Source organism: Rhineura floridana, chromosome 8, assembly GCF_030035675.1.
Source record: "Rhineura floridana isolate rRhiFlo1 chromosome 8, rRhiFlo1.hap2, whole genome shotgun sequence".
NCBI classification, from domain to species: Eukaryota; Metazoa; Chordata; class Lepidosauria; order Squamata; family Rhineuridae; genus Rhineura; species Rhineura floridana.
This window is the reverse complement of record NC_084487.1, coordinates 11,169,918-11,197,507: the sequence shown is the minus strand read 5'-3', so window position 1 is coordinate 11,197,507 and position 27,590 is coordinate 11,169,918. Positions and strand designations below refer to the sequence as shown.

Below are 27,590 nucleotides of genomic sequence, written 5' to 3'. Positions count from 1 at the left end.
AATTGTATTGCAATTTGAATCCTGTAGAATACAGTTTGTAATATAATAATATATAGAAAATAAAAGAAACAACAGAAATGCAATTAAAAAATTATACAGCATCAAATACGTTTGCTACAACAGGCAGAAAAATCATTAAGTGTCCAAGACCATCAACAACTTTCAAGTGGTCCGTAGAAGGAGAACGTTTTGAAACCACCTATCTAAAGCACAGAGAGCCAGTGTGGTGTAGTGGTTAAGGTGTTGGACTACGACCTGGGAGACCACGGTTCACATCCCCACACAGCCATGAAGCTGACTGGGTGACCTTGGGCCAGTCGCTGCCTCTCAGCCTCAGAGGAAGGCAATGGTGAAACCACCTCTGAATACCGCTTACCATGAAAACCCTATTCATAGGGTCACCATAAATCGGGATCGACTTGACGGCAGTCCATTCCCATTTTCATCTTAAGCACATTGACAGCACTTTTAACAGTCATCCTGGCTTCCCCCGAAGAATCCTGGGAACTGTGTTTGGTTGAGGGTGCTGGGAATGGTAGCCCTGTGAGAGGTAAGCTACAGTTCACATGATTCTATGGGGGAAACCATATGCTTTAAATGTATGGTGTGGGTGCGACCAAGTGGCTGCTGTTTGCATGTAAAAATAGTGATAATCACGCAACTGCTAGCGATGCATTTAATGTCACGTGTAGTTTAGCCCTAGAACAGCTGCACAAAAGATGACCTGGCCATCAAAGGGAGCACTTTTAACATAAGATGACCCTGCTGATTCAGACCAATGGCCCATGTAGTCCAGCATCCTGTTCTCACAGGGGCCACCCAGTTGCCCCTGGGAAATCCGCAAGCAGGACCTGAGTGCAAGAACACTCTCCCCTCCTGTGGTGTCCAGCAACTGGTACTTGGAAGCATACTATGGAGGTAGAGCATAGCTATCATGGCTTCTAGCTACTGATAGCCTTTGTAAAAGGCTGCATTACCTAGGGCCAATTTTGCCCCCACAGTGGCAGTCCCATGTAGAGAAGCAATCTGAATCCCTAAAGCAGGAGGGTGGGGAACATAAAGCCCATCGGCCAAAGGCCGCCCTCCAGGCTTCTCTACCCACTCCTCAGCACCCTCTCCAGGCCACAGACCTGCTCCCTGACCTCCTTGAGGGCTTTTGCCTAGTAGGACTGTGTCCTCTCACTGTGAAAACGCCTCTTGCTTCCCATGGTGGAGACAGTTGTGGGTACGGATGGTCGTGTAGAAACCTTTTGCGTGGCTCAAGAATCTCACCCACACTGCTGTCCCCTTTTGCCCCCAGCCCCGCTCACCATGGGCATGAGGACCGCGGAAAGTTCCCCCGTGATGGAAGGCAGCCCTCTGGCTTTAAGTGCGTCCTCATGCCTGCCCTAAAAAATGGCAGAGGGATGTGTGTTAAAAGCACACCATGGGCAGGCAAGGGAAGAGTGCGCGCACACACACACACATTTTTAAAGTTGTTTTTCTCCCACTAGAGTTCAGAAGCCTTTAAGAAATGCAGATTTTAAAAGGAGGGTTTGCAGGCGGGGAAAAGATGCCCCTCTCTTCTCCCACCCACCCTGCTGTGTTGTAAATGCCCTGAAAAACCCACATTGTGAGGAGCTGGGTTGGGGCTAGTCACCTTATGTCTTGCTGTCCCCACGATTTTCCCAGCAGAGGCTCAGACTCACGAGCTATTTGGTCTGTTCACTCCCTTCAGGAGGAGTCCCCCTGCTGCAGCAGCAGCAGCAGCAGCAGCAGCGGCTGTCCCGGATGTTACTCAGCACCTTGTGCTGGCTGGACCCAGTCATTCAGTCATGTCACTTAAGGTAAACGCTGCCGAGTGGGGAACAGAAGCAGTTTCGTTTTGTGCCCTGCAAGCCCCTGGAGGGAAAAGCATACGCTTTACAGGAAGTGAAAAAAGAACAGAGGAGAAGGACGCAGATTTCTAAGCCTCTTAGCTCCACAAGGACATAATCATACACTGGGGATGTTGCAGCCCGATCCAAACTATGCCTTGGTATCTGATCAGATGCTCCCTGCACCCCTCACTGCGCATTTGAGTCCATATAAGTCTAAATACCCATCATTTCAGGTGCCCGGCTTTCTTCTGGAGAAGAACTGAGTAGCTCAGTGGTTAGAGCACGCGCACAAAGCTCCCAGGTTCCATCACCGGCATCTTCATATTGATCCTGGAGATCCACTGCCCATCACTCAGTGTAAACAGTACTCTGCGAGACTGACCAATCACCTGACACCTTTCACATTACAGGCCCCAACTAAAATCCCAGCCAAATTTTCTGGCTTACTAAGGCCCCAAATCACAGGAGATCCAAGAATTGCTCTCTAAATTCATGTTATCTTTAAGGCAGCCACAGTGGACTTGGATCTTGATTACAGCAGCAGCACTTGGTGAAGGAGAGCTGAACTCTTTACCCATTATGCTATTTACCCCTCCCTGAATCTAATGTTAATTCTACTGGGGGTGGAATACAGAGAGATGTAATTACTGATATCCCATGTCATGTACTTTGGGGCTGAACAGCCTTATAATAAAAATTCTTCTAGGCCACGGCTGGAACCAGGATAGGGAGTGACCAGATAAATCTCCAGTTAAAAAAGTGTCAAGTAACAGGTGATGTGAAAGACACCCTGTGCCTGAAACCTTGGAGATCTGCTTCCACTCAGAGACTGATCACCTTCAGCCTTTTCTGATCTGGGACACATCTTTAATCCAAAGATGAATTTTGGGACACACTCGAATCTTTCTGTAAAAAAACCCACTATACATTTATATGGCTGTATTGCTGCTTTGGCAAACCACCTTAGATCAGGTCATGAACCAGTAGTGCAGGGTAAGGAACCAGTGGTCCTCTGGATATTGTTGGACTACAATTACTCCCACCATTCCTGCCCATAGCCACATTGGCTGGGACTGATGGGAGCTGGAGTCCAACATCATTTGGAGGGCTACAGGTCTCCCCCCTTGCAGTGTTGGGGTCCCCTCCACCCACCAGCTGAAGACCAATGCTTCAACGCAGCTCCGCTGACAGTAAACCGAAACTTCGCTACCACAACCTGTCATTCTCGTCCACTGCATCCCAAACTGAGATCCTATTCAACTGATGTCTTGGGACCAAGAAACAGGTTGCATCCTGACCTAAGAAGGGTCGCACTCTGGAGACACCACCACTTTTTCTTCTTGCTTAGCTCTCCTATACCCCACCCCAGGGAAAAAGGAGAAAAACAGAGAGTGTAAAGGAGAAAGATGGACAAATGCATTTAAAAACAATTTGTAAAAACATCCCGGTGAACTTTGTGTTAAAGTTGGGCTGCGCCTGAAATTACTGGACACTGAAATGGAAATGGATTGCCTTCAAGTCGATTCCCGACTTATGGCGACCCTATGAATAGGGTGTTCATGGTAAGCGGTATTCAGAGGGGGTTTCCCATTGCCTCCCTCTGCGGCTAGTCCTCCCCAGCTGGCTAGGGCCTGCTTATCTTGCCACAGCTGCACAAGCCAGCCCCTTCCTTGTCCGCAACTGTCTAACCCTCTTTTAGAGCCATGTGGCCATCACTATATTTTGGAACTTGGAACAGAAGGCTCTAAAGGGAAGGTTTGAATGCCACCGCTCAGGGATTGACATAATGTTTCTGCTAGAGTGCAAACTATGGGGGTGGGGGGTTAGAGGGGAAGAGACGGCAATTAGGTAGTTCTTGGGGTCTCTTTTCCCAGCAGTGCCTCTGTTTGGGAAAAGAGAGAGAGAGAGAGAGAGAGAGCAGAAAATCAAGTTGCAAAAACTACAACAAAGGACTTACTGTGTCAATCAGTTGGCAGCAGTACTTGGAAGAGCAACACATTGCCTTCTCCATAGCAAAGGTTGCTGGGCTGACAGATTCAGCAAAAGTAGCATTCAGAATCTCAGAAACAGGCTGTCAATTGGATTTCGAGAGGGACCCACTTACGCGGGGTAGGAGGCGAGTGCAGAGAAAAATCTTTCAGGTGCATTTTAATGGTGTGCATTATGCTTGCAGCATAAAAACATTGTGGATTTCAAAGAATGTTTATTGCCCTCTGACCCTGTATCCTGCTTGTTAAGAAGGAAGAGGGGATTTATTTAACTGTGAATGGCCCAGACTGGTGCAGTAGGTAGTAATGATGTCACCTGTTTAAATAAATCTTAGTTGACTAAGTTGACCTCACATAATTAACTCAACCAAATCTGCACATGAACAAAAACAATGACTTGGATCCAGGGAAGGCTGCTTGTGCAATGGGGCTTCCACACTTCCTCCTCCTCACCGCACCCCCTCAGCACACATATGGCCTCCCAGCTGCTCCTGAGGGTCAGGATATATATAATTTCCCCAGCAGGGTAGCAGTCTCTTGCAGCAAATACAATTATTCTTGTGGCACCTTAAAGACCAGCAAAATGGCATGAGCTATGGTCAACCCACTTCACCAGATGCATGAAGTGAAATCTTAGCTATATAAAGGAGAAAGCTGTATGGTGGGAGTTGAATGAAGATGAAATGCCATCATTTCATTCAGGGATGATTTGAGACACACTTTTAACCCTTTACAGTAGCAGACTGGCAATGATTTACTCAGCACTGCTGAGATGATTTGTATTAATACCTGGAGTGGGGCAGGGGAGCATTCACAAGAAGCAGGCATAGAAACCACAAATAGCCTGGCACTGATAAGCTGATCAATCTTTTTTTTTTTTAATCTGTTGTCTGAATCTTATTAACTGGTCAAAAGACTTTTAATGCTAACGAACTAAACATTCCTGCCACAATGAAAAAAGTTCTACAGTTTCAATAAGGGAGACCTAGGCTAGCTATGGTCACAGGGTGACTTTGTCTCAGGTGAAGTTTCTCCCTCTGCTGAAAGCTGCATCACAGTGCAGCACTGTTGTGGGGGTGAATAAGGTAAGAAGCAATAAACAGTAAGAACATAGCAAGAGCCAGGCAGCCAGATCAGGCCAGTGGCCCATCTAAGGCCAGTACCCTGTTCTCACAGTGGTCATTGTTATTAGATTTATTAGTCGCTTGATACCTGAAGGTCCCCAAGAGACTTACACAATGCTAAAACAAAAGCAAATAAAATGTATGACAACAACATAGCAATAAACAACAACAAGGCAATAGCAATAGCACCCCCACGCAGCGGCAGGAAGGTTTGGCAGCATATTAAAACCAAACATCATCTCAATCTATTAAATGCATAGGAGAAAACATACATCTTTACCTGGCGCTAAACAATGAAGGCACCAGGTGGACCTCACTGGGGGAGCATATTCCATAGATGGGGAGCCACAACTGAAAAGGCCCTCTCCCTTGGCATCACCTTCCGAGCCTCCCTCAGAGGGGGATCTGGAGAAGGGTGTCAGAGGAAGATCTAAGGGTCCGGGTAGGTTCATTACAGTGTGGTGTAGTAGTTAAGGTGCTGGACTACGACCTGGGAGACCAGGGTTCGATTCCCCACACAGCCATGAAGCTCACTGGGTGACCTTGGGCCAGTCACTGCCTCTCAGCCTCAGAGGAAGGAAGGCAAGGGTAGACCACCTCTGAATACCGCTTACTATGAAAACGCTATTCATAGGGTCGCCATAACTCAGGATTGACATGAAGGCAGTCCATTTCCATATAGGTTCATCCACTTGATGACAGATCTATTTGTTTACTGGATGTTATTCCAATGAAATCTGCTAAAGGGGCTCAACAGCTCATTAAAAAGCAATGCACAATGTACAATCATTGATGAAAATCACTGATGAAACTTCAGACTGGCCTAAAAACAATGCAAATATTGCAAGCTATAAAAAGCATCCTTCAGGGCTTATCTGAATAAGGCTTGTTGCAAACAATCTCTCCCCCCCAAATCCAAGAGTTGAAAGTGGCATGACAGAGACATTGTTGGTGTATTCATTCATCTCTTTTGTCTCCCTCTTGTCTCTGGTCAAATAGGATTTGAAGTAAGTACTTCCCAGTTTAACCAGAGACTGCCCTAGAGCAAAAGAAGGAATTTTCTATGACCAACAACAGTTTTTATCACGCCTCTGTCAAAAACATGTCATCTTTCTACAGACTTAGAGGAATCTACACTACAGCCTTATGTGAGTTCAGAAGTTTTCAGAGTTGGAAGGAAGTGATATAGTCCAGTCCTCACTCAGTGTAGGAATCTTGCAGTTACAGCATCTCTGACAAATGACCATCTGATTTCTTCTGAAATACCCCCATGTGAAAAAGAGCTCACCACCCAGTAGAAACTGGGCCATTGGGGTGAGTGGGGCACTGCCCCACCAGTCAGCCTGCCCTCAGCTAGCCTCTATCTGCCTCCCTTCTTACTTACACAACTGGAGGGCGGGTCTGCATGAGCAATCACTGCTACCTCTTCCTGAGATGGCCTATTCTACTGTCAAACAGCTCTGATCACTCAGACGTTTCTTCAAACATTTAGCTGAAATTTGCTTCTCTGCTATTTCCATCCAGAGGTTCTGGCAGGATGCAATCCAGACAGGCCATACCAGTTGAAATTCTTACATACTTACATTACATACATCTTACAGATCATACTCTGCATGATCACTGAAACTTCTGAACTGTTTTCAGTGGCAGCCCTATATACAACGTGTTGCAGAAATCAAACTGGAAGATTTCCAGAGAATGGGCAATCATAGCCAGACAATCCCTGTTCAGAAATCGCTGCAGCTGGTGAACCTGCTGCAGCCGGCATCAAAAATGTACTAGTCTGCCAAAGGGACTCATAGCCTGCACTTCCATAGAAGCCAGCCAACATGGAAATATAGGCTTCTAGTCTCTTATACTAGTAAAGACTAGCAGGGAAAGGATGGATCCCCCCTTCACAAGTCCACTGTGTTTCCATGCAGGTCATAGATGAACTTTTCTCTCCTCCATGGCTAGCAGAGAAACCAAGCCAGTTGGTGGTGGTGGGGATAGGGAGCTATAACCCTCCTCCACCAGCCCAATAGCTTGCTTGCATGGAATTCCTGGTCGCCTATGGCTAGCAAACAATTTATTAAATACAAGGCTGGGTAAAAGCACTCCACGCTACAGAGATAACTTGGGCCTCTAATGACAACACTGAAGCTAGAAATGTTAAGGCCCAGAAAAAAACACGGGAAAATTAGGGGGAAATTGGGTTTTCCTGTCACTGTATTTTTCTGGTTTTAAACCCCATTTTCCCAAAATATTCCAGTGTTTTTCTGGGCCTCCACATCTCTAGTTGGAGCCAGGAGAGCTTCCAAGTTGCAAACCTGCTCTTTTAGGAGGAGACCCATTCTGGAAGCAGTGGAATACCAACTTCCTGAAAACTGGAACCATCCACCCAGGGCCAGATTAAGACGTGCTGAGACCCTAAACCATGTGAAGATCCAGAGCCCCAAAACTGCTGGGAAAGTGGCAAGGAGATTAGCGGAAATGATGTCTGCTGTGGAACAGGACATTAGAATGTGTTGGTAGGCTAGCTCCCGTCGTCTCTTCTTGAGGTCTGAAGTGAGCTTGGGCAACCTGTGGATGATGTAAGCAGTCCAGCAACTCTAGAAGGGACGTTGATCGGATTGGGTGTGAACTGGGATGTGGAGGTCAAGATCCAGAATTTTGCCAATGGACTTTATATGAAAGGTTATTTAAGCCAAAGTGATTTCAATTACAATAAAACTTCTTAGTTATCTCTCATAATGTGAGGCCCTAAGTCATGGCTTCCTTGGTTTGTTCCTAAAGCTGGCACTGCATCCACCTTTGTCTTGTCGAGATTCACAGAGGCACTGAGTGATGGTGCTGTGTAGAGGTTGAAGTTGCCATGGTCTGCTGGCAAAGAGTTTGCCCTACAAAGAGCTAAGAGAGGCAGTCTATGCCAATGAGAAAGTTATTCAGAGAAGAGAGCATGGCACAATTGTCTGTGTCCTGGATTAAAGCCGCCCGGCATGGCTAACTTTAAAACACTCTTTCAAATTGCACAAAATAAATGCTGTTTTCTCCTTCAGCCATAAGATGGGGGGGGGAGAGAATGAAGTGGCAGGAGATGAGGAGTGCACTGGATTTCTTTTTAAAAGTGCCCAGTGCTGGCAAGCGGAGACACCAAACATCCTGTGCTCCTGAATAGCCCCATGCCATTAAAAAAGAAAAAAGAAAAGAGTAGCCGCATCGCTGAAAAGATGCCATTTGAGAGAAGCAGCTATAAAGGACAACAAAGGTTCTAGAAGACAAAGAGGCCAATGGGCAACGGCTGAGGTAGGAGAGTATGCTTAGCCTAGAGAGGAGATGATGGAAGAGAGAGATGCTGCCAGATTTTCCAGTATTTAAAAAGGCCTCTTAAGAAGTATATGGAGAACAGACATTCAACCCCTGTACGGATAGCAAGTCAAGAAAGAATGGGCCAAACCAGAGTGGGGGGAGGTATGCCAAAGTTCCCTTGAAATCAGTGGGACATAAACACATACTTATCTGTCTGCTTAAGGCCTTTCGGTTTCAGTAGGATTTATGGGCAGCTAAATGTCACTACATTACACTGAATGGGTAGCGAAGTGACCTACTTTACAGAAGACAGTCCTCTATTTGAAGAGCTCTCTGGTCCCACTTTAAAGGTGTAGTGGTTAAGGTGCTGGACTACGACCTGGGAGACCAGGGTTCGAATCCCCACACAGCCATGAAGCTCCCTGGGTGACCCTGGGCCAGTCACTGCCTCTCAGCCTCAGACAGAGGCAATGGTAAACCCCCTCTGAATACCGATTACCATGAAAACTCTATTCATAGGGTCACCATAAGCCAGAATCGACTTGAAGGCAGCCCATTTCAATTTTTCATTAGAAAGGAAAGCAGGAGAGGCCTTGATGTCGCCCATTCACAGTAAGCACCTCGACAGCAGGCTGAGCAGGTAGGTGCATACAGGTCACCTGGTCATGGTCTTTCCTTGCCATGGTAAGGTATTTAAATGACAGCAACTATTTCTAAATTTGCATCTGTGCATAAAAATCAGCATATGCATGCTTTAAGCAAATCTGTGCCCTCTTTTGCCATAAGAACATAAGAAGAGGCCTGCTGAATCAGGCAAAGGCCCATCTGGTATACCATCCTGTTCTCACAGTGACCAAACAGATGCCCTAATAGGAAGTACGCAAGCAGGACCTGAGCGCAACAACACTCTCCCCTCCTGCGGTTTCAAGCAACTGGTGTTCAGAAGCACACTACCTCTGACAGAGGAGGGAGAACACAGCAGCCATCATGATTAGCGGCCATTGATAGCCTTGTCCTCCATGAATTTGTTTAAAGCTCTTTTAAAACCATCCAAGTTGGCAGCCATCACTGACTCTTGTGGGAGCAAATTCCATAGTTTAACTATGCGCCGTGTGAAAGAGTAGTTTCTTTTTTCTGTGCTGAATCTTCCAGCATTCAGCTTCATTGGATGTCCACAAGTTCTAGCATTATGAGAGAGGGAGAAAAACTGCTCTCTATCCATTCTCTTCATGCCATGCATAATTTTACACACTTCTATCACGCCACCTCTTTACTCGCCTTTTCTGTAAACTAAGAAGCCTCAAATGTTATAGCCTTCCTGCATAGGGGAGATGCTCAATCCCCTTGGTAATTTTGGTAGCTGAACCTTTTCCAACTCTAAAATACCTTTTACACAGCTCTCCAAGAGCAGTAGCAGCACAGATTAAAAAAAAATGTATAAAAAGATTGGTTGTCATCAATGCTCTTTTTTGGCAAAAGGTAAAGGTGTCCCCGCACTTGTAGTGCGAGTCATTTCTGACTCTTAGGGTGATGTCTTGTGACGTTTACTAGGCAGACCGTATATATGGGGTAGGATTGCCAGTTCCTTCCCCAAACTTTCTTTACCCCCCAGGATGACCAGCTAGGGAGAGCTTCAAATAAGAGACCTCCTGGGAACTTTGCGGACTGAGCAACTGCTGATGGACCTTTTGGTTCCCAGGCGGGTTCACATAAAGGGGGAGAATTGCATCATGTTCATTTGTTAAAACCTATTTAAGTTTATTTTGTTGTTTTCTTGCATTTATATGCCCCCCTTCTTCCATCATGGTATCCAGAGTTCTCTTGTGTACAGACTTCCCTGCGATCACCCAACCAGGCAGTAGCCAGACCCAATCCTGTATTTTGACTGTTTTAATTACCTGCCTTTATTGATAATTTAACAGTATATGGGTTGCGGTTGTTGTTTGTAAACTGCTTTGAGGTTTTATGACAATCAAGCAGCATACAAATTTTGTCGAATGAATAAATAAAATGAGTGTCAGCAAGGTGGTAGCCCCCTGTTCCTTGAGACCGTGGCCCTGGGCTGTTGACTGTGGCCTGTTCAACAAGGGAACCAGATTACAAGGGGTGTGGTAGTTGTCTCCTTCCCCAGTGGTTTTCTAGAAAGACTGCCTGGGCAGCCGTCTCTTGACTTGTTTCATATACAGGCCCTAGAAATAGACCAAAAGATCCCTCTGGTGCAGGAAGAGGAATTGTGACGGCGTCTTTTCCTAGCTCATGTTTAATTTCCTCTGCTTATTTTCTATTCCTCCTCCCCCTTCCCCTTTATCTGGGCTTTGTGCCTGAATGTGAGCAGCCAGGCTTACAAAACCACAGTGACTTAGAAGTTGTACGAGGCAAGGCAAAACTGTTTCCCTGCCCATCCCCCACCTCCACCACCTACCTAACAATGTCCTCTCTAAATATAGGTTTGGGCTGTGCAAATTATATGTTGACACAGAATGACTTCTTCATTAGCAGGCTCAATTTATTTTCTCTTCCTTTCCTTTTTTTTTTAACTTCCTGTTCGCACACGGCATGTTGAATAATGCCCTTGCAGGTTTAATTGTACTGGATATTAACAGCTAGTCTGGGGCTGCACCATAAATTTTGTTTACCAGTAGTACACTGAGATCCTGTTTCTTTGCACAGAGAAAGCGTACGCATTTTTATTTGCTACATTTCCTCCAAGGAGCTCAAGGCAATGTACATGATTCTCTCTTTCCACCCATCCCTGCTACATCTTGTCCTCACAACAACCTTGTGAGGTAGGTCAGGCTGAGAGACAGTGTAACTCAGTGAGCTGGGTAGGGATTTGAACCTGATCTCCCAGGTCCCAGTATGGTACTTTAACCCAGGGTAGGGAACATTCTTCAGCCTGAGGGCCACATTCCCGCATAAGTAATCTTCTGGGGGCCGCATATTAGTGGTGGGCAGCGCTAGATACTAAAGTAGGCAGAACAATGGATGCGGCTTTTACCTTTGGACACAAGGTTACATTTCAGCCATGCAAAGTCAGAAGTTTCTATACACAATATACACCCCTCTCTCCATCATCCTTCTAGGTAAGCAAGAGGCATCTTTCAAGTAGGGATGGAAAGATCTGTCAATGTCAGTCCTCTCAGTTTCTCATTTTCCCAATCTGAAATTCAGTTCTCCACAGTTCTGCAGCAATTTGTGAATTTTTTTTAAAAAAATCCTCACGAAAATACTTTAGCATTTTAGTTTGAATTTCTCCTTATAAGCGTATCCTGGTATGCAGTTTCAACTAATGTACGCATATTTGCAAGAAATTTCTCTTGATGCATTTTTGTGTGTTATTTTCACTAATATGTTCCTTTTTATGCAGGCTCTCCTCTAATATGCACATTTTGCAAAAACATTGTAGAATCACAAAATTTGAACTAAGCGCAAATTTAGGCGGATAGCTGTGTTTCAGTAAGTGCAAATTTGATAGATTCAGCTTGAAATGCAAACTGAATAGAATTTCTCCCCCATCCCACATTTGACCCTGGGCATGAGATTCCCAGCTTCCTGCTCTAACCCCTATACCACACTGGCTGTAGGATATACATGTATAGGATGTGTATATGTAGGAAAAGAGAGCCCAAGTATCTCACAATGACTACTCACTGGTTAAAAACAAAACAGGTAAATTAAGAGAGATGCTCAATGCCACACAGAGAGTTCCTGGTTGAAAAAGGGGTTTAAAAGATAGCCAGAGGGACCACAGAACTGCCTCAAAATGCAGAGGATTCTGGGGCATGTTCTAGAGTACACATATTTCACCTCTTGGGGTTCTTAAACTGGATTGAGATTGTGCCATAGAATACACCTGACAATCTCCTGAATCTGTAGGATGATCCGTAGTGGTGGAAAAGCCATTTTTTTTGGGGGGGGGGGGAATCTGTCCTCCCATTGAAGCACTCCTGATGAGGTTCAAAAGGAACTCCAGAGGCGTGGGTGGGGGGAAGGCAGACTCCTCTGTTCCCAAGGCAATGAAATACATATAGAAATAAAAAACCTAGCAATCCTTCATAAATGTTTGTGTAAAATAGCTTAGCACTGAGGCATGTGCGTGTGCGCGTACTGTAGTATTGTGTTGTTTTATGTTAATAGCGTGTTTCGTCTAACATGCTTGGAACCAGGCACATTTTTCCTTAACCCAAAGCATCTATGGAGCGTCCAGTCCAGTATGAGACCATAGAAGTGTTATCCCCTTCCCTCCCCAGTGTTGTCATACCCCAAACTATTGCCACCTCTCCAAAGAGCACCTTCAGGGGCAAATAGTAACCTAGGGGCAGAGCCTGGAAAAGTTATTTTTTTGAACTACAACTCCCATCAGCCCCAGCCAGCATGGCCACTGGATTGGGATGATGGGAGTTGTAGTTCAAAAAAAGTAATTTTTCCACGCTCTGCCTTGGGGTGGAGTCTGGTGGAAAAACAGAACAAGGGGAAATAGTTAACCCCCTTTCAGTTCTTGTGATCCCAGCCATAGATGCTTTTTTCTCATGGATGACCTGTCTGCAGCAGAGACAGAGAGATGGGAAGAAGCACTACTCCATTGGCTTTGCTGCTCCTCCAGGGCTCCTCCCTCCATCACCTGTCACCAACCACTCCATCCAGCTGCAGCAGACGAAGAAATGGGAAGCGGGGTCACTCCATCGCTATGGGGGAATACCAGTTGCCTTCGTTATGGGAACTTCGTTACTTTAAGAATTGCCCCCCTTCAAAGTTTGATCTGTTATAGTCTCCCCTCCTTACCCCTTTTTTTCTTTTGCATTGTGTCTTTTAGGTTGCAAGCCTGGGGCAGGGAGGGCTAATAAACACAAGGCAATGAAATTTGTGTCTGGGTGCCCTTGCTAAAGAATGGGGTAAAAATGCTTACAATAAGATACATAAATTCTGCATAAGAAAGAACTCACCTGGTACTAAGGAAAACCTATGCTTTGGCCGTGAGATGTTATAATCATGGAAAAGGGCTGGAGCTCAGTGGTAGATCATCTGCTTTGGATGCAGATGGTCGCCGGTTCAAGCCCCAGCATCTCTGGGTAAAGGTCAAAATTGTCCCGTCTGAAACTCCAGAGAGCTGCTATCAGACAATACTGAGCCAGATGGACCAATGCCCTACCTCGGTATAAGGCAGCTTCCTGTGTTCCTATAACCCTACCCTTCTCCTGAACTCACATTTACTCCCACTGTCTTGCCATCTCAAATGCAGGGGGGGATTATCATCTCAGCACTGGCCCTCAGAGCATAAGAGGACCTACCAATGGCCCATCCTGACCTCACAGTGGCCAACCAGAAGGGAAGTGTGATGCCACAACATACATGGAAAGGCCAACAGTACTTAGCGTCCAGTTTTGCAATGTTCGGATTACTAATTCTATTCGATACGAAAAGTGGCAATCCCTTCTTCTTTTCTCTAAAATACAAAACTGGCCATGAAGCCCAGAGCTGAGTTTCTGGAACCTTCCAACTGCATCCTGAAATGATACAGACGCAGGAGAACTGTGCCAGATTATTTCATCACGCTTGTGTAGATCAGCTTTAAAGATGCAATCCAAAATGCAGTTCCATTAAGCACCAAACACTATATTTAGTTCAGTGGGACTTAAGTTTGGTGTAAATATGCTTAGGGCTGGGTGCTGTATGAGAAATGTATGTCTACACTCCAGATTTAAACTAGGTCTGCCTATGAATGGGTTGAACTGTATCCGTTTCTCTTACAAGCATCCTGAGAAATGTAGTTTTTGCAAGGGTCCGCAAATTTCTCTACTAGATCATTACAAAACAACAATATCCAGGACTCTTTGGAGATATGCATGCTCCTTAAACAGGCTTAAAAATGTTTCACGCAATTGCTAAAGAGCAACTGAACCAGCTATGGGCTGTGGAATTTGGAGAAGGGCCGTGCCTCAGTGGAAGAGCATCGGCTTTGCATGCAGAAGGTCCTAAATTCAATCCCTGACATCTGCAGGTAGGGCTGAGAGAGACTCTTGGCAGGGAACCCTAGAGCCTCTGCCAATCAGTGTAGACAGTACTGAGCTAAATGGACCAAGGATGTGACTTGGCATACAGCAGCTTCCTATGACCATTCCTGCACCATATTCCTTGTGACCGGGTTGGGATGGGGTCGGTAGAAAGAGATCATACCAAGTCTGATCACTATCTAGTTCTGCATTGTCTCCTCTTCTCTGGCAACAGCTCTCAAAAGATTCAGACACCTTTTCCAGAACGGCTAAAACTGGAGTTGGCAGGGATTCAACTGAGGACCTTCTGCATGCCAAAGGTTCTCCCCATATGGACAGGGTCCAGCAAGAAAGGTTACGGCATGGGGTATTGTGTCCTAGGATTGGACGAGGCAGGGGCAGGGAACATTTCTAAGCCCAATGGCCACATTCCCTCATTGGCAGCCTTCCAGGCGCCAGATATCAATTGTGGGCAGGTCCAGAGTCAAAAGTAGGTGTGGCTCTTGCCTTTCTACAATAGGCTACATTGCAGCTATGCGAACGCCAGAAGCTTTTACACACTCTCTCTCTCCCCATCCTAGGGAAGCAAGAGGTACTCTATCCCAGCTCAATGATACATTCCAGCTAGGCATTCAAAGAAAGAATGGAGCAGGGCAGTGACAGGCATGGCCTGAAGAGAGTTCCAAGGGCCAGAGAGAGAAGCCTTGAGGGCTGCATTTGGCCCACAGGCTGCAAGTTCCCCACTCCTGGAATGAAGGGCACATTGTGACCAGTAGTGTAGTGGCAAATTCAAAAGTGCAGAGCCCCTTCATAATAGTCACAGCCACAACCCCGCGCAGCCACGCTCCCTTCCAAAAGTATACAAACTTTTAAGATGATAGAATAATCTAGCTAGGCTTGAATACTGCTTTAGAAGACTCTTCTCAGTGACTAGCAGATTCCCCTTTCATGCAGATTGGGTCATAGGACTTTGGAGACATAGGGACCTTGCTGGGACCTGACTCCCCTAAAAGCAAGGGTTCTACGACACCCTGAGACCCTGGACAGCTACATCCCTGATTATGACAGCATCCTAATTCACAATCCCATGGTTTTATGAAATACTGCACCATTACACCACCAATGCAACAGAACTATTCCCTGCCTCCCTTCGAAACCTTGCTAGTTCACCCACAACTATCTTAAGGGGCAGCCACAGCCCTCACCCTATAATCACTGCCAGAAGAATATGAAAAACAGGAACATTTTCTCAAGAGCAGAAACCATCTAGGAAGAATGTGCAAGAGGATTAAGCAACGTACCTTGAATTGAACATGACTAAGTCTGACAGCACGTCAGGTTCACAGTAACGCAGAACAAAATCAATATGAAAGAGGTTCTGAGAAAGGCACTGCACCCAACAAAGCATAAAGCCATCCCACCAACTTTGGAGAGACAGGATGCCTTGGAGAGATCAGGCTTCCATATTCTTGGCAAGATTTCATTAGGGCAGGTGTGGAGAACCTTTACTGAACTCCACATGTTGCTGATCTACAACTCCCATCAGCCCCAGCAAGCACGACCAATGGCCAGGGATGAGGGAGGTTGTAGTTCAGCAACGTCTGGAGGGCCAAAGGTTCCCCATACCTGCATTAGGGAAAGGTTACTATTCCCATTGCTCCAGATTCAACAAGCCAAACTGCTTATCGCATTATGACCAGGCGTTTGCTCCATTGCAGCAAATCTTCCCTGGGAGCAGTAGAGGTGGGTGGCTCCGAGGTCAGTGGTGCAGTGAATCCACTCCAGGCACCTTGGACCGCCCCTTGAAAGTTCAGACTAAAACCCGGAGTGGATTCGCTGCCCCACTGACATCGGAGCTACCAGCCTCCGCTGCCTGGGAGTCCATTTGAGGAAGGGATGTAGCTCAGTAGCAGAGTACATGCTTTGCATGCAGATGGTCCCAGGTTCAATCTCCATTGTATCCTAAGCTTACTAGACCAATGGTCTGACTCTGTATAAGGTGGCTTCCTAATCCTTAAGGAGCTAATTCAGGGCAACCAGCCCTTCTTTGCTGTAATTGTCATGCTTTGATCACTCACTTTTTATAAAACAGCCAGATGATGTCATTTTCCAAATAGCTGAGCCGGGGTTTGCTGCATTCCCCTTCAATGTTTTGTTGTTGTTATATGCCTTCAAGTCGATTACGACTTATGAATCAAATTGATTATGACAAACTGACCTATGAATCAGCAACCTCCAATCGCATCTGTTGTAAACCACCCTGTTCAGATCCTGTAAGTTCAGGTCTGTGGCTTCCTTTATGGAATCCATCCATCTCTTGTTTGGCCTTCTTCTTTTTCTACCCTCTTCTGTTTTTCCCAGCATTATTGTCTTTTCTAGTGAATCATGTCTTCTCACAAAGTGGCCAAAGTATGATAACCTCAGTTTCACCATTTTAGCTTCTAGTGATCGTTCTGCTTTAATTTGTCCCAACACCCAATTATTTGTCTTTTTCACAGTCTATGGTATGCACAAAGCTCTCCTCCAACACCACATTTCAAATGAGTTGATTTTTCTCTTGTCCACATTTCGCTGTCCAATTTTCACATCCATACACAGAGATCAGGAATACCATGGTCTGAATGATCCTGACTTTGGTGTTACATGTGATACATCTTAGCATTTGAGGACCTTTTCTAGTTCTCTCATAGCTGCCTTCCCCAGTCCCAATATTTGCAATGCAATTGCAGCTACAGACAAAGTGCTATTAAGGCTTTTCAAGGGCTCCTGTGCCTTTAAATCAGGAGTGGGGAAACTGTGGCTTTGCAGATGGTGTTGGACTCTCATCTCCCATCAGCCCAAGCTAGAATGCCCAATGGCAGGGATGATGGGAGTTAGGAGTTCAACACCATCTGCAGGGCCACAGGTCCCCCACCCCTCATTTAAAGGTACAGGAGCCCTTAACAGCACTTTGTCCATATTGGGCAGGCCATAGCTGCAATTGCGTTACAAATATCTAGCATCAATTAGGCCTGGGAAAAAATATTGGAGGGGAATGCAGAAAACACTGGCTCAGCTATTTGCTGTCAGATTGCAGAAATGAGTCTTGCCTGAAAAAACATTTGAAATTATTTGAGTGGGTCAACAAGCATAGAGACATTGTATACTTAGATTTTTAAAAAGCTTTTGACAAAAGTCCATCACCAGAGGTTCTTAAGATCATGGGACAAAAATAACTGGTCCTCTTACAGACTAGAAAATCGCTAACAGCCATGAAGCTCACTGCACGACCTTGGGCCAGTCACTGCCTCTCAGTCTAACCAATCTCACAGGGTTGTTGTGAGGATTAAATGAGGAGGGGGAGAACCATGTACGCCACTTTGAGTTCCTTGGAGAAAACCTGAGATATAAATGCAATAAATAAAATAAAGAAGAAAAGACTGGAAGGAATACACTGACAATTTTCAAAACGAGAGGGATTTAAACTTCTGGGATCCTTCTAGGACCTGTTTTGGGATTGGTGCTATTTACCTTGTTTATACATTATCTACAGTCAGGGATGAATAGCCAGGTAACCATGTTTGCAGAGGATAATAAAACTATTTAAAGTGAAACAGCTATACAAACATTTCCATATTAGAGTTGATCAGGATGGAGGGAACACTAGAGCATTTCAAGAAGTTATAAATTAGCATTGCTGTCACAGCGTGGGAGACTTGCATATCTGGTTACCATGTACCTCAGAGGCAATATCCAGTCTTTACAGGCAATGTAACTTGCATTGCCATCCTCCACATAGAAATCTGCGAGAGGGATCACATATTCTGTTGGTGTAAGAGTTGGGCTCTGAATGACTGGAAGAGAGGCAGTAATTTCCAGGAATGGGTGTGTCGGTAGCTCCCCAGAGAAAATAAGAAGAGCCTACTGTATCTGGCCGATGGCCCATCTAGTCCAGCATCCTGTTCTCACAGCGGCCAACCAGATGCTCCAATGGGAAGCTCACAAGCAGGACCTGAGTGCAAGAGCACTCTCCCCTCCTGCGGTTTCCAGCAACTGGTATTCTGAAGCCATCATGGCTAGTAGCCATTGAAAACGTTATCCTCCATGAGTAGCCATTGATAGCCTTCAGACTGTTAGACTCCAAGTCCCATTGTCTCTGACCATCAGGAATACTAGCTGTGGCTAATGGAAGTTGGGGTCCAACAACATCTGGAGGACTACAGGTCCCCCAGCCCTGTCTTATCTCCTTGATTAAACATAATCCTCAGCATATAAAAAAAACAAAACCTCAGTGGCCCTGTCAGACATTTGACAGGGTCTCCTTAAAACAGGGCTGCTTTGTCCACAATTATAATGCTAGCACTCAGGATCTGGGCCTGAATGCAGACGCTGCACACATCACAGCTGAGGGCTTGCTTAAGAATACGGCACTGGCTGCATGGAACGCCACATGAGTAATAGGATTTTTTTCCTGAAAATGTCTAGCCTCAAGTTTCAGTCAGCCTCAGCCTTATATTAGAGATGAGGAACCTGTGGCCCTTCAGTTGTTGCTGGGCTCCAATGCCCATCAGCCAACGGCCAAGGATGATGGGAGTTGGGGTCCAGCAACATCTGGTGGGCCACAGGTTGCCCATCCATGTCTTAAATCAAGAATGAGGAACCTCCGGATGTTCCCAGACTCCAACATCCATCACATCTGACCATTGGTGGAGGCTGATGAAGTCCAAAACCATCTGGCCACAGTCACCTCATCCCCATCATAAATTAAATGACCACACTTTCCCTCAGCTGTCTGCCTGCCTGCCTAATTCCCTTTTTGTTCTTTATTCAAAACTCACCTCTGCTCCCCTTCTGGAACCATTGCTTACTATTCTTCCTTGCTGTCAGTTAAATCACCCAACAGCCTCCCCTGGGTCCAACTCATCCAGTGACATCACAAGGCCCATGTTGTCATGGCAACTAGCCAAGCCATCCTGCAAAAGACAGTTATCTGGTGATGTCATAAGAGTGACTCAGCCAACCACCACTGTTTTGCAGAAACATTTTTGGGGAGGGGGAAACCTAGCTGTACGTACGGGGTTGTCACATGCCTGAAATTATGTCCTTACACAATGCTGTTTATTCTTTTCGCTCAAACTCAAAAGTATTAGTCAACGAGCAATTGTAAACATTTAAAGGGAATTACATATGCAAATGCAGTGTACCCTCCACAACACACGTACAAAATAGAGATTTAAAGTGCCATCCTACACGTCTTACTCAGAAGTCAGACCCCATCTGCACTACATTTAAAGCCGCATCATACCACTTTAAACAGTCATGGCTTCCTCCCCTCCCCCCCAAGAATCTTGGGAATTGTAGTTTGTTAGTATGGTGTAGTGGTTAAGGAGTTGGACTACGACCTGGGAGACCAGGGTTTGAATCCCCACACAGCCATGATGCTCCCTGGGTGACCTTGGGCCAGTCACTGCCTCTCAGCCTCACGAAAACCCTATTCATAAGTCGGAATCGACTTGAAGGCAGTACATTTTTTTAAGAGCATTGTCAGGAAACCCCTATTCCCCTCACAGAGCCACCATTCTCAGAGTGTTTTCATGGTCAATCCGTCTTCCCTGGAAACTCTGAGCACCCTGAACAAGCTACAGTTCCCATGACTCTTTGAAGGAAGGCATGACTATTTCAAGTGATGTGGTAGTGCTTTAAATGGACCGTGCATATGTGGCCTCAGCCCCACTGAGTTCAACAGAACTAAATCCCAAGTAAAGAAGGATAGGATTACAAGTCTTAGTAACCTTATGTATTTTCTCACTGTGTAGAAAGCTCCCTCATTACTCTCCTGACAGCTTATATAATTGTTGGCGACGTGGCTTGACCAAGAAACCCAGACCCCACTTTACACAGCCAATGTCCTACATGCCCAGGAAGGTGTAACACCTCTCCAGTTCCCCTTTAAGTAACCAAGCCCCAGTCTCCAGGTTAAGCTACAGCACAATCTGTGCCTGGAATTCAGTTCTGAAACCAGCCCCTCCAACGTCACTCAGTTTTGCCCCCTCTAAATGCCAAAGATCACCAATCCTCATTTAGTGGGCTTTAGTGGTGCTGCGTCTCTCCCACAAATACCAGTGCAAGGCCAGGCATACTGGCTGCTGTTTCATGTTCCAGAGCCCAGCTTCCAAAGAACTTGCTCACTGAAATACCCTTTCAATAAGCCCTTGGCCCCTCGTTCCCCTGCCCTCATGCAACTCAGCCTGTGACTATCCCTGAACAGATGCAACTGAAACAACCACGCATTGTTTCAGAGTGGGAAAGGGGTAGCTAACTTCTTCTTCTTTTTGCCTGAAGACTATGTTGATCCTTTGGGGGTGGTCAGGTCACCCTGCACATTTCCATGCACAGGTAGACAGCCCCTCCATCCTCGATCATGCTGATCATCCGAGGATCAAGGGTAATGATTCACCCTGCCTCCCCACATTAAACGATTAATCTGATGACCGGGAAGGGGGCGATTTGCATTCCCACCAAGACACTCGACTCTGCCCACCCCAGCAATGTGTCTACATTTTTTATCTTTTTTGCCACTGCCAGAATCAGTGGGGTCTTGTGGTGGGGGGCTGATCAGGTCCCTCAACTCGATCTTAGCCACCTCTGTTTTAGAGTTTATCCTTGCCCTCTTTTCCTCTGCTGTCTGCCTCATGTCCAGTTGCAAAGATTGTAAGCTCCTTAGGGCAGAGACCGGTCCTCTTCTACTCTGTAAAGCACTGTGCTTATTGCTGACACCATATAAACAAACACTGGTTTCAGGTCTTCAGAGGCCCTTCTTTGGGTGCCACCACCTTCTGAAGCTAGGCAGGGTACTGTCAGAAATACAGCCTTTTCAGTGTTGGTGCCCAAATAAGAGAATGCTCTCCCTAGACATGTTTGCTCAGAGCTAACATTATTATCTTCTAAGCAATATGTAAATCCCACCCAGTTCTCCTCCGGGATCCTTTTAATGGTTTTTGGTTTTCATATTATCTTCTGGCCCTGTTGATTTAATCATTGGGGGGGGGTTGTTGCTTGATATTATATCTCAGTTGTGCAGGCAGCCCACCTGAATGTGCCAGGAGGGTTAACACAAAGTCCCCAATATCTTGGCCAGACTGTCTGTCAACCGTTTTGCAAAGGAAAGGGGTAGGTGGGCTAGAAAGGGTGAGGGAGAAACGTTGTAGCAAGTCCTGCTTTGTGCATACATTCAGGACCACCTCAAAGCTCCTTTTCCTAAATATGTACGTACTGCTTTCAAGTCGATTCCGACTTGTGGCGAACGTATGAACAGGGTTTTCATGGTAAGCAGTATTCAGAGGTGGTTTTACCATTGCTTTCCTCTAAGGCTGAGAGGCAGTGACTGGCCCAAGGTCACTCAGTGAGCTTCATGGCTGTGTGGGGATTCAAACCCTGGTCTCCCAGGTCGTAGTCCAACACTCTAACCACTACACCACACTGGCTCTTTCCTAAATAGCATACGGTAAATATCAAGTTTTGAAATTGAGCCCAAGAGACACAATATTGCCTGAGATGCATCCATTAACCACAGCATGTTGCGAGACCCATAACAAACAAACAGCTAGTTCCGTACCTTCATTTCTAGGAAGAAAAACAAACCTGAGCACACTTGCAAAACATATTTGTTACATGCCACATACACACCCCAAAAAACCTTCAGCTACTTAAAGGTACTCGATTCCCTTCCTTTGACATTAAGCAATGTTGTGCAATTGTTTGAGGTCCAGAGGACTGAAGAGAGGAAAAACCCCAGCTGCTGAAGCTGGGATGCTTGAAAAATATGTTCTCTCTCTCTCTCTGTCAAGCACGGAGCACAAAGACACTCTCTAGTGCTGCTTGTTTATCAGGCCCGCATGTTCTGCCGGCTTCTTGGAAACAGCTCCTCCCTGTAGGAGGCATGTGAACGGCTCTAGGAGCAACAATGAGCGTGCATGCCTCTTTCACATGGCCATGGAGCCGCTGGGGGAGCTCTCTTGCAGAAAGGTCAGGCAATGCTGAGAGAGGAAAATGAGACTTCCTGCGACTGGGCACGTGGAGGCAGCGTGCACAGTCAGGCAGGCTGCTCAGATACCTCCCGTGCCATCTGGGTGCCAGCCTCGCCAAGAGGCTCAGCTGTTTACCTCCATACCAGATTGACTGTACTCTCCTCCACCACAGGCAGAGTGGAGAACATTCCCAGGGACAGGATGCCAGCCTCTTCTTGTCAATGCCCTGCAAAGTTCAAAAGGCATGCAAAAGACACATGCACACACAGATATGCACGCACACACAATCCCGTCCCAAGGTATTTGCAGTTTCATAAGCACATTTCTGGCAAGGGACATGCTGTTGGGGGCAAAAGGTTTCTCAGAAGCGGGACACTCTGCTGCATGGAGCCACTGCCCCCCCCCGAATCTGAGGGCTCATCTGTTGAAAGATTTGTTATTCTGGCAAGTAAATAAATAAATAAATAAGTCCACAAGGTGGGTAGTGAAGGTCATAGCTCCGGATAAAAATGGCACTGTCGTTTATTTATTTATTAAACTGATATCCCGCCTTCCCTCCCCCCCCAAAAAAGGAGCCCAGGGCAGCAAACACATCACTGATAAAACAACACAGTTAAAAATAAAACATAAACCATCTAGAACCATGTCAAACCACGCAAAAACAATTGCATATTCTCACAGCAAGTAATTGCAAGGTTGCTGGGAGAGGTATCGTTTAGTCATCGAATGCCTGGGTCAATAGGAATGTTTTAAAATTCCTCCTGAAGGTTAGTAATGCGGGACAATCTCATCAGGGAAAGCGTTCCACAAACAGAAGCTGCCAACGAGAAGGCCCTGTCATGAGTCGGTGCCAACCAGGCAGCACCCAGCGGTAGCACCAACACGGCCTCCGAAGCTGATCATAGGGCCTAAGAGGGACCCTTTTAGGTGCTTGGATCCCAACCTGTTTAGGGATTTGCATGCTAGTCGTAACACCTTGAATTTGCAGCCAGTGCCGGGCTTTCAGGACAGGTGACACATGGTCCCATGGGGCTGGCTGCCCCACCTCCCAACCTAGCAGCTGCAGTTAACCAGTTGGCACCCATTAAAAAGAAACAGGGAAAAAGAATAAACTGCAAAGTAATAACTGGAACAAGCCTATATTCTCTCCCTGTTTACTCAGGCTTCCATTTCTCTGTCCATCCTTTGTTGCCTGCCTGTGTGCTGAATTGTACACTGTAAGCTCCTGCAAGGTAGGCACCTGTCCTCTTGTATGTTGTAAAACACTTTGTTCAAAGATGACAGAAAGGAGATCCCAGCAGAGTCCTCAACAAGACTGTTAGCAGCCAGGATGGGGAACTTCCAAACGTTACTGGAACTCCAACTCCCAGCAGCCCACATAGCCAATCGTCAGGGATGATGGAAGTTGTAGTCCAGCATCATCTGGAGGGCTACAGATTCCCCATCCCTGTGTTAGCAGCACCAACTCAAATATAGACAGAACAAATCAATGAACCCAGAAAGCCCATCAGATGAGCATGTCCTTTGCCTGATGCTGCCTAAAAGCTTGCAGGGAGAGAATGGGATGGCCTTCCCAAGGTAAGAACATAAGAAGAGCCTGCTGGATCAGGCCAGTGGCCCATCTAGGCCAGCATCCTGTTCTCACAGTGGCCAACCAGGTGCCTGGGGGAACCCCGCAAGCAGGACCCGAGTGCAAGAACACTCTCCCCTCCTGAGGCTTCCGGCAACTGGTTTTCAGAAGCATGCTGCCTCTGACTAGGCTGGCAGAGCACAGCCATCACGGCTAGTAGCCATTGATAGCCCTGTCCTCCATGAATTTGTCTAATCTTCTTTTAAAGCCATCCAAGCTGGTGGCCATTACTGCATCTTGTGGGAGCAAATTCCATAGTTTAACTATGCGCTGAGTAAAGAAGTACTTCCTTTTGTCTGTCCTGAATCTTCCAACATTCAGCTTCTTTGAATGTCCACGAGTTCTAGTATTATGAGAGAGGGAGAAGAACTTTTCTCTATCCACTTTCTCAAGGCCATGCATAATTTTATACACTTCTATCATGTCTCCTCTGACCCGCCTTTTCTCTAAACTAAAAAGTCCCAAATGCTGCAACCTTTCCTTGTAAGGGAGTCGCTCTATCCCCTTGATCATTCTGGTTGCCCTCTTCTGAACCTTTTCCAACTCTATAATATCCTTTTTGAGATGAGGCGACCAGAACTGTACACAGTATTCCAAATGCGGCCGCACCATAGATTTATACAACGGCATTATGATATCGGCTGTTTTATTTTCAATACCTTTCCTAATTATCCCTAGCATGGAATTTGCCTTTTTCACAGCTGCCGCACACTGGGTCGACATTTTCATCGTGCTGTCCACTATAACCCCGAGGTCTCTCTCCTGGTCGGTCACCGCCAGTTCAGACCCCATGAGCGTAGGGAGTTTCATGTGCTCGGTGCCACCACTAAGAAGGTCCCGTCCCTGAAGTGAATGGACGGGCTGAAAAATTACTTGCTAGCAAGGGACACGCATTCTGCATGTGCTCAGATTCACTCCGGCTGCTGCACACATTCCAGGAAGACAGGTTATTTAAAGCCCTGCATTTCTCTTTCTACCAGATTGGTCCCCAAGGCGGCTCAGCAAGAGACAGTGAAAAGACTTGGCTCGTGGGCCATGGTTGCTTAGTTGGTCACGTGCCGCCCTGATGGTCCCACGCAGCCATCACAAACATGCATTTTGCAGTGCTCACCATGCATTTTGCTCACTGGGCTTCTCAGCAGGTGAACAGGCAAGTGACCTTATTGCGCACGGCGATCTCTTCCAAGGTGAGCTTACTGTTTTATTGCATTAAGCACTCACCCAGCCTCGTTTAAAGCTCTACATTGTTTTAGCATTATTATTTTTTAAAAAAACACCACCGTCACCACCAAATATAAAGCAATGTGGCCTTGAGACACGTTGGAGGAGGAAGAACCAAGGTGCTATGGCTCCTGCTTCAAGTACTGTTGTGCAATTGCACTGAGTGACCTTCGGGAAAGTCCTCTGCTTCTATAAGTTTCTCCCTGGTACGAAAGAAATATTTGCACTTGTCACTTTTGCAATAACTTTGGCTTAGACCGGGAAACCCAGGTTAGGAACCCAGGAAACTGCCATATACCAAGGCAGATTGCTGGTGCCCATCTGTCCCAGGGCTGTTTACCCAGAGAGGCATCAGCATCTGTAACCTCTTCCATAGCATCTGCCACCCCATCATTCTAGATCAGGGGTGGGAAAACTCAGGCCTGGGGGCCGACTGTAGCTCTCCAGACTTCTCTATCTGGCCTACAGAACTCTCCCCAAGCCACACCCCCTATCCCAAGGCCACACCCCTCACTTGTCCTGTTTTGTACCCTGAATGTTTCTGCCTAGCTAGAATAGGAAGTGGATAATTCCTCTTGCTTCTCCGGATGGAGGATAGAGAGGGGTGTGTGAGAGTGTGTAGAAACTGCACAAAAATAAACATTTATATTCATTTCTCTGCCCACTTTTCCTCTGGCCCCACCCACCACTGGCATGTGGCCCCTGGAAGCTTACCCAGAAGGGAATGTGGCCCTCCAGCTGCAAAAGGCTCCCCTCCCCCTGTCCGAGTTGGAGACGTCAGGAACTGAAACTGAACTTTCTACCACTGAACTACGGTTCCTCCTTCTAAGCTGGTTTCAGTCTCTACTCAGCCATGAAGCTCACTCAATTTGCTCTCAGCCTAGCCTACCTCCTGGGGTTGTTGTGAGGGTAAAATGGGGAAAGGGACTAGATACACCTTTCTGAGCAAACTTGGAGGAAGGGCATGGTAAAATTGCAGGAAAAAATAGATAAGATGACACACACTTTCTAGCCCTAAATCTTGGCCTCTCTGACTTTGGCATAACCTCTGTTAAAGTCCATGTCAGAAAGACCAGCTGATCAGGGCACTTAACACAGATCGTCACACAACACTAGCTTGGGAGGAAAATTCTCAACATGTGGTCACCCCTTTTTGCCAGATTCGAAACAGCCAATTTTGACAATAAAAAGAAAGTCCCTTTTAACCAAGCCAGCATCCTTCTGATTGGGCCTGCCCGTTACCTGTTCTCTCTGGACCAAACTAGAAGTTACCTGTAATTGTTTGATTAGCAACTACATCTGGGCTTTAAAAAAATACCCTAATATTAGGTGTGGGAGAAGCAATTCTCATCAGGACCCCCATGTACAGGAGAGGAGGTTTAACCCTTCCCTTCATAGCCATGATCCCTACACCATCACACCCCAAAACATCAAGAAGAGGAAAAGATCTGCCATTGGCGCCAGTTTTTTTTAATAACGCTATTTGCAATTAGAGATGTGAAGGCGTGGGGAAAAACTAGAAAAATCAGGTTTTTTGGGGGGGGGACAGAAAAAAACCACCAAAATAAACCTTTATTTCCAGAGATTTTCCAGGCCTTTACATCTCTACTTGCAGTGCAGGGTGCAATTTATCAGTATTGTATTTGGGAAAGAAAAGCTTAATTCTCCCCTTCCCACACACTGTGGGCCAGGTGACAATCAGGGGAGGGGGCACCTAGTATTATATTTAAAAAAAGGCATGTTTGCTAACCACACAAGTGGTCCAGTTTACATATAACACTAAGCCATGGTTTGTTTAACAAACCACAAGTTAACCACCAGTTGCCCCACAGGCGGGCAAACAAACCATAGCTTGTTCCCCCCCCCCAAAGTTTGTTTTATTTTGCAGCTGCCCTTGTTTTGTGCCTTTGTAACTTGGTGAGCATCTGGGGTGGGGCAGCCAAACAAACTATACTTAAGAAAAGGCGCTGGCTCGCTCTTAATGCCAAGCCATCAGTAATACAAGCCAAAGTTTGTAAGCCAACAACAAACCATGGCTTCAGATTGTGGTTTGTTGGGAGTAAACAAATCATAGTCAAGCCATTAGGTAGGGTTCATATCTTAACACTAAACCATGGTTTATGGATTATTCTTTGGCCTGGTTTGCACATAATGCTAAACCAGACCAATAATAGGAACAGCTAGCTTGGCCCAAGTGAGCAAATAATAGCCAGACTGAGAATGTGCAGGGACGTCCCCCTCGCAACACACCCCCTGAATGGCCCAAGAAAAAGAGGGCAAACAAATGGGCACCTGGGCCAAGAGCTCCAGAGTACCTGGAACTGGTGCTGCTTTTAATAGTGCAATTTCAAAGAAATTGGTGCTGGAGCGCAACACTTGCTTGCCTCCTCTGAAGGCAGCTGAGGTGTGTGTGTGTGAGCACCAACTGAACCAATACAGTAGAAGCTCATTATAACACATCTCAATATACCGTGGAATCGAATA

At 46.2% G+C, this 27,590-nt stretch overlaps 1 protein-coding gene across 2 annotated transcripts in view; it reads right to left on the bottom strand.

The window, feature by feature from the left end:
- PFKFB3 (6-phosphofructo-2-kinase/fructose-2,6-biphosphatase 3) overlaps window positions 1–27,590 on the bottom strand; it is a 90,621-nt gene that overhangs the window by 54,117 nt on the left and 8,914 nt on the right. The window lies entirely within an intron of this gene.